The following is a 7,333-nucleotide window of genomic DNA, read 5'->3' as shown; positions in this document are numbered from 1 at the left end:
GGATTTGGCCGTGAATTCACACATGGTTTGCCAGGGAAGAAAGCAAAGCCCCCAGGATCCCCTCACCCTTCACAGCAGTGCTGGGGAGTCACAGGTTCCTCATTTGAGCCACGGATTTCATGCTTAGCTCTAACCCCTCCATTACCTCAGCCACCAGAGGGTGCCACAGCCCGGGGCCTGGCCTGGTCCCCTACATGCAGGTGGCCTCCCTTCTCCCATCCAGCTCCTTGCACCAGGAGGATCCTTCCTCCAAAGCAGCCAAGTGTCACTCAGTTCCCTTGAGAGAGGGATACCCCATGATCCTGGTTGGCACCACACTGAAAATACACTGAGATCTGAAATGAGATTGGGGGGGAGGGGGCAAAAAAACAAAACAAAACCAGAAGACAACAATAAACCAACTATTTGCTTCCAGGCTGACCAAAAATGTTGGCTTTTAGATGGGGCTCTTTAATTCCTTTTAGAAATGATGAAGAAAAATTTGGAGGCTGGCGCACTGCTCCACATCAGGAGTTGAAAACATTTGCCTTTGATACACATCAAACCAATGCTGTAACGTTCCCAGGGATCCCCACTTGCTCATTACTAAGAACCCAATGAAATCGAGGTGCGTGCTGAGTGCTTTGATTCCACTGCATTTCCACAAAAAAAAAAAAAAAAAGGGAGCCCAGCATCACGACATGAGGCTCCATCCTCACTGCAGGCCCTGGGGATTTTACTCCTGGTCCATCCTAACCTCACTCCAGGCTCTGTTCCATGGAGAAGATGCTTCTCACGACCCATGGGAGGCAGAAGAGCACTGGGGCTGGGCTCCAGCCTGCAGCCCCTAACTCCACTCTTTCACCCCCCTCCCCTCCTCACTCCCTTTCCCAGGCAGCCCTTTTCCCTTTTGATCTCCTCCCAAAAAAGCAACCCCACTGCGAGGGAAAGAAAAGCCCCTCCAGTGAGATCATTGCAAGACCCCCGGGGCTGGGGTTGGGCGTGGAGTGCAACTCCCTCCTCTTCCTCCTCGGCCCTCTGAAGGCTCTTATGCCCTATAATCGGATTAGGGAGCCCTGCACCCTCCCAGTGCCTGGCTCACACACCTCTCTCCCCGCAGACTGTTTAAGCGAGGCGAGCGCAGAGCCGGCCCTCACCGCGGCAGCGGCGAGGGTCGGTGGGGACGGCGACGAGCCTGAAAGGTTTCGTCAGCGAACAAATTGCTTCTCTGTAGGGGCCGTTTTCTTCCCAAGTTGAACATAATGATGGCAGTTTGGTGAACAGATGGCGCGGCTGAGCGGATAATCCTGGAGCGAGAGGCTGGGCTGGCTCTGCCACGGCACCGGGGTGCAGATGGGCGCTGTGATGGTGGCACCCGGTGGGACGCAGGCTCGGCTTCGTGCCTTGATGTTTTGCAGGCCCTGAGCACAGCAGCAGGGTCCGAAGCGCCTCGCGCCTCAGTTTCCCACCCCTGTGACCCCTCGCAACCCATCTGTAGAAGATGCACTCCATACAGGGGAAGCCAAAGCGTCCATACAGAAAAGCCAATTTATCATTCGCCATTTAGCTCCCATTTGCACCCCGACTCCCAGCTCTGTCCCCTGGGAGCCCTGGCTCTGCCAGCACCTTGCCCTCTACATTGGCAGCTCAGCTGCTGAGGGCCCTGCCTCCATCACCTCCTCTTTCTTTCTCCTGAGCTCAATCAGCTGCTTGGAGGGTGTTGCTTGAGGAAAAGCAATAACCACAGCTCTCCTACAGCTGGGGAAACTAAGGCACACAAAGAGGTGCCTGCAAGTGCACTGGAATTAGCAGCAGGACAAAGCCCAGGCTTGCGATGTTGCTGGTGTATGTGTCCTTACACATCCGTGGCCCTTACTGCCTCCCCCTAAGGAGCAGCTGATGCTGTGTTCTGCTTGATAGAAAGCCAGCTAATCATCTTTCCCACCTTCGTTAGAGTGTGAATTGTTATCTGAGCGACACCTGTAAAGCTCCTTGTCAGACAGGGCTGGTGCACACGTCTGATAATGGGCACCAGATGGGAGCAGGGAGGCTCGGAGAGGCATAGGGGCCCAGGCATCCCTGCTCCAAACAAAGAGCAGAGCCTGACAGCTCTGATGGCCACGTGGCATCACTGTGCCATAGGAACATCCGGCAGCACAGGTGCTCCATGTCTGCCATTTCCCAGGTGGGAGAGCTCTGAGCCACCAAGGCGCTGTGCCCTGGAGCATCCTGGTGCTGCCCATGGGTGCAAATCATAGAATCAGAATGGCCTGGGTTGGAAAGGACTTAACATAACCTAAATCCAAATCCTGACTCCTTCCAGATCCATTGGCTGGACACAGAATGGATGTGAACGCGGATGTGAATCAATTGAATGTGAGCCTGAGTCTTCCACATCCCCTCCCTGACCCCAAACTTGTGGGGCAGAACCCAGCCTTGCTGCCAAGCTGCTCCCCTCCATAAGCATCCTCGACTTTGACCCTTGCAATCACAAAGCTCCGTTTGCAGGACACTAATCATTGCTTGCAGCATAATGAGCCTTTCTGGGCACTGGAACTGGGGGCACAGCAATTAAAATCGTTGGCACCCAGCACGTGGGTGGCTGAAGTGCCCACTCCGGGGTGCCTGGGCAGTACAAGCAAACAATCAGCTCGTTCTTTGCCAGCTTCAATGAAGAATAAAATAAAATCAAGAGGGAATCGAGGCCCCAGCAAAACTGGGAGTCAAGTTTATTTACAAACTGAATGTAAAGTGAAGGGCTGGGAACAAAGGTGTTATGTAAGGGACAGTCACTGAGGGGCTCTAATTGCCACTTGCGCTGCAACACAAATTTATCTCATGGCTGAATCTGCTCACAGATTCAAGCATTGCTCCTTTCACAATGTTGCCTGGCAAAATATGCAGCCATCATTCTATGGTCCAAACCCATGGGGGTGCACCACAAAGCAGAAGGGTGCTGGGGTTAGGTGTGTCCGTGGAGGGGACATGTGGAGAGAGATGGGACCTGGAGCAAAATACCTTTGAGTCCTTGCGGGCAGCGAGGAGCAGCAAACCATCATGGGATGCTCGTGGGAACAGCAGGGAATGGTTGTGAAAGGAGAACCAGGGAGGATGAATGATGCTGGTGATGCTTTCAAGGGCGCCAAGTGGTCAAATGCAAGAGACCCAAGGGCAGAGAGCAGTGCAAAGAACTGGGGTCATTGCAGCACCCAGCAGTTCTGCTTTCTGCTCCCTGCTCCTGGCACATGCAGGGCACATCTAGGGCGTAAGGACCATGGAGGGCACTCTCAGATCCACTCTGGCTGAGCTGCAGGGATAGGGAGGAAGAGGAGGAGGCAGCATCACCAGGAGCCCAGAGGTCAATTTTATTGACAAACGGGCTCTTGAATGGAGCGTGGGGAACAAAGCCGGCACTCAGCCCGGGTCAATCTGGGCTGTGTAAAGAGAGGGGCCGGCAGGAGCAGCCCCAGGGAAGCCCTCCAGGCGAGTGGCCTCTGCTTCTGTGTTTGCATAACCCCTGACCTCTCCTTTGGGGGCTTAATTGAAATCCCAGCTTGGTGACAAATTGGCATGACCAGTGGACTGGGGATGGAAGCGAAGCTGGGAGCCCTCTCTGTGCTCCAGCAGAGTCCAAAGCATCCCAGCAGGCACAGACCCCATGCAGAATGGCTCATCCTACTCCCATGCACAATGAAATAACGACACCACATTGCTTTCCCCCATGTCACCGCCCCAATGCACTCAGACAACGTCCTCACCCCACAACCAACACATGAGGATCATCTGGGATGCGTTCTCCTTGGGCTTGGGTTGCTCTGCTTCTTCCCCAGGCTGTTTGCATCCTGGCTGTGCAGTTGATTTCCTTGCAATGCAGGAAGAGAATGGCCACAACTCTTTGCTGGTCTTGCATGCAAGCAAAAACTGCTTGTCAGAGCTGAATAGCAAGCATAAATGGAGCCCCAAAGCAGTTCCTGCAGCCTGGGGGTCAGACGACTGCACTGAGCCGAATGGGGATGGAGTGAGCCCATTTCAGGAGCTCCTGGGAAAGAGGTGAGAAATGGCAGATGCACCCTCGTGCTCTCCTGCCCACAGCAAGACATTGAATATTTGGCATTAGATAGATCAGCTAAGATGAATCTCAGCTGATCTTTGAAGGGGGATGAAGTAGTTTGTACCTAACACACAAATTGCCCTGGTGGGGCTCGAATCAATTCCAGGTTAAATCTGTTACCCACGTCACCGTGGCTCCTGCTGGCAGCTATGCTGGATCTGGTGGAGTGTCCCATGCCCATCCTCAGACCATCAGCCTCATTTCTCCAGCACCAGCAGAATTGCTCCCACTTGCACCCAACTGGCTGAACTCCGTCTCAGCATCTTGCACCAAACTGCCTTAAAAACAGAGCGACTCCACTTTGAGGCTAAACCCTAAAATATCCCTAAAATACGATCCTTGCTTTTACCATCTGTACCTCGCTCAGAAATCATTCGCGGGGATTTTTACAGATCCTAAAATACTTTTAGCTGCAGATTTCACGTCTGTTATCTGCCGCCGATTCACACATTTCAACCGCTGTTATTGTAGTTATTATTAAACAAGCACCAGCCAGGGCTCCTTCACAAGGATCTGCAGCCATTGGGGACGCTGAGATCCATCAGAGCAGCTCTGCAATCAGATCTCAAAGCCATTTGCAACAGGTCCAGACTGCCAATTTGCAGAGGGAGAAGTGTGTGGCTGGAGAGGAGCTGCTCTCATGAGTGGGAATGTTGGCGGGGATGGGACTTTAGGATGCATCCCTGTGCAGTTTGCTGCATTTCAAGGGAGAAAAGTTGAGTCCTGTGTGACTCCACCTCTATCTCCACCTGTGCCTGTGTGTAAACCCGGGATGCTTTCACCCCCCTCAACCCCATTTCACTCGGCCACTCTCCCTTTGGGGAAGGTACCCCACCAGTGCCTCCACTTCTTCAGGTTCCACCAGCGCTGCCTTAGAGTTTTAATGCGCGAAGCTCTTTACAGCATTTCACATCAGGCTTTGGCCAACGCTCCCACTCCCTCTGGGGGGCTTTAATTCAGCACAACACCCCCCACCCAGGCAACTTTGGCTTAAGAAGCACCCATGTTCCTGTGGCATGGGGGGGCAGCCTGACCGCAGCCCTCACTTCCCATCCTCATATTTATTCCCTCCCAGTCTCCCCGTGCTTTTCTCCCCACGCTCTCCTTTGCTGAGCGCTGCCTTCCCCTTCCCTGCAGCCCCCCCCCCCCCCAGCCCCAGCACCCCCCTTTCCCTCTGCTCTCTATAAACAAAAGCGCCTCAGTGTCTGCAGGAAGAAAAGTTGCATTATGCAAATGGGAAAAAGAGAACAGGAGATTTCTCACTCCGAGAACCCCCATTCCGGGCCTGCACCTCGGTTTCCATGGCATGGCCAAAGCCTGCTGGAGCCTGGTTTGCATACGGATGAGAGAGGAGATGAAATCAGCACGAAAGCCCATCGCTGACAGAACGCCATTGTTGAGCCTGTCTGATTTGGAGGCTAATGAAACGCCATTAAAAAAAAAGAAAGAAAGAATGAATGAATGAATGAACGAATGAAAGAAAGAAGGGGAAAAAAAAAAGAGCCGCTTTCATCCTCGCTCTGGTCAGCAGCAGGAGGGGGGGGGGGGGGTCGGTGTGATGGTTGTGTGCACCAGCGGGTCGGGGTGAAGGCATTCTGGGGAAGGAAATTCCCAGGATGCACTGCCCTGCAAGCAAGCAGGGCGATGCTGACAGGAGATGGAGCTGTGGGCAATGCTGGTGAAGAGCTGTGGGATATGCACTGAGCACATCCAGGGGCAAAAACCCCACAGAGGCAGCAGGATCCTAAACCCTCCCGTCCCATTGCCAAGGGTCTGGGCAGAGCTGTGGTGCAGCTGGGAGAGTAGGCATGGGCTGAGCTCTGCTGACTGCAGGCTTCTGGGTTGCAGTGAGGGAAAAGCAAAGCAAGAGAGGCTCGGAGAGCAACAGTCAGCACCTTGTCACGTTCTGCTTGCTGGTGGAGGTGGTCAAATGCAAGAGACCCAAGGGCAGAGAGCAGTGCAAAGAACTGGGTTCATTGCAGCACCCAGCAGTGCTGCTTTCTGCTCCCTGCTCCTGGCACATGCATGGCACATCCAGGGCATGAGGACTTTCAGATCCACTCTGCCTGAGCTCACGCGCATCCCAAAGGATAACATAAAACAGATGGAGAGCCACGTGGGTCTGCCCCTGGCCCAGGGGCCCGGGAGAACCCTGAGATGGGACAGAGCTGTGCCCAAGCACGGGCAGCCCTTTGTCCCTTGCGCCCTGTCCCGCTGCCAGCAGCACATTGTCCCCTCTGCGCCTCTGAGAACAGCCCTGAAAGGCCTGATTGCTTCCCCCTGGCCATTGAAATGCTGGGGATTGCAGCCTGTTCCCTCCTGGTGCTCGGGAAGCTGGCACCCTTTCCGCTTCGTTGCCCCGTGCCACTCAGCTCAGGGCTCCTGCTGGGACTTTGCTGTCAACAGAGTTTTGTTCCCTTTCTGGGGCGGTGCGGAGGGGACACGAGGACTTTGGCAATGGCAGCTCCTTTGACACTGCTATTCTGCTGCGACCTCCCCGGCTGAATAAACAGCTCACAAAAAAATGGAGTTTACTGTATTTTCTACTCCGGGGGCAAAACAGTGCATCTCGGTCCTAATTAATTGACCTAATTAATATTATCTTCATTTGGGGCTGTATGCAAAGACCCCTCTGTACTGGCCGGGATGGAGGAAAAAAACTACACAGGAATCAAATATATTCTGGCATGTCTCACCCTGCCTGCAAAGAGACATCACAGGAACACACGGTGCTGCAGAAGGATGGTCCCCACCTCGTGCCCTGTCTGCTTCGCAAAGGTTGCAGCATGAGGCTGCCTGCACCCAACGGTGGGTGTAGCATGCAAGAAGGGATGAGGGACAGAAGCTGCAGAGAGATGCCTACTCAGCTCCTGAATTCAAGGCTTGGCTTCTCCTGGAGTCACCTATGGAGCCCATCCTGTGTTCAGATTAATTTTTCTAGGGCTCATCCAGGTCCCAGGCAGCTCCTGCTTGGGGGGGGGTGGGGGGGTGGCACCTTGCACCTCTGCCCAAAGCCCTGCTCTGCTATTTTGCTCTTTTCCCTGCCAGATGCCAGCTCTCTTCAGTTTCTTTCTTCTCCCCATGCTTTGCTTTGCTGCATAGTTCCGGAAACCAGAAACAAAAGGAGAGGAAAGAAAATAGGCCGGATCGGAGAAGGGGGGGGGGGGGGAGTTTCCTTTCCGTTCAGCTTTTTGCAGCCTCACAATATGAGACAACGATGTGGCACCTCACATGACAGCGTTG

Source organism: Tympanuchus pallidicinctus, unplaced genomic scaffold (genome assembly GCF_026119805.1).
Source record: "Tympanuchus pallidicinctus isolate F22 unplaced genomic scaffold, pur_lepc_1.0 scaffold48, whole genome shotgun sequence".
NCBI classification, from domain to species: domain Eukaryota; kingdom Metazoa; phylum Chordata; class Aves; order Galliformes; family Phasianidae; genus Tympanuchus; species Tympanuchus pallidicinctus.
This window is presented reverse-complemented; position numbering follows the sequence as displayed.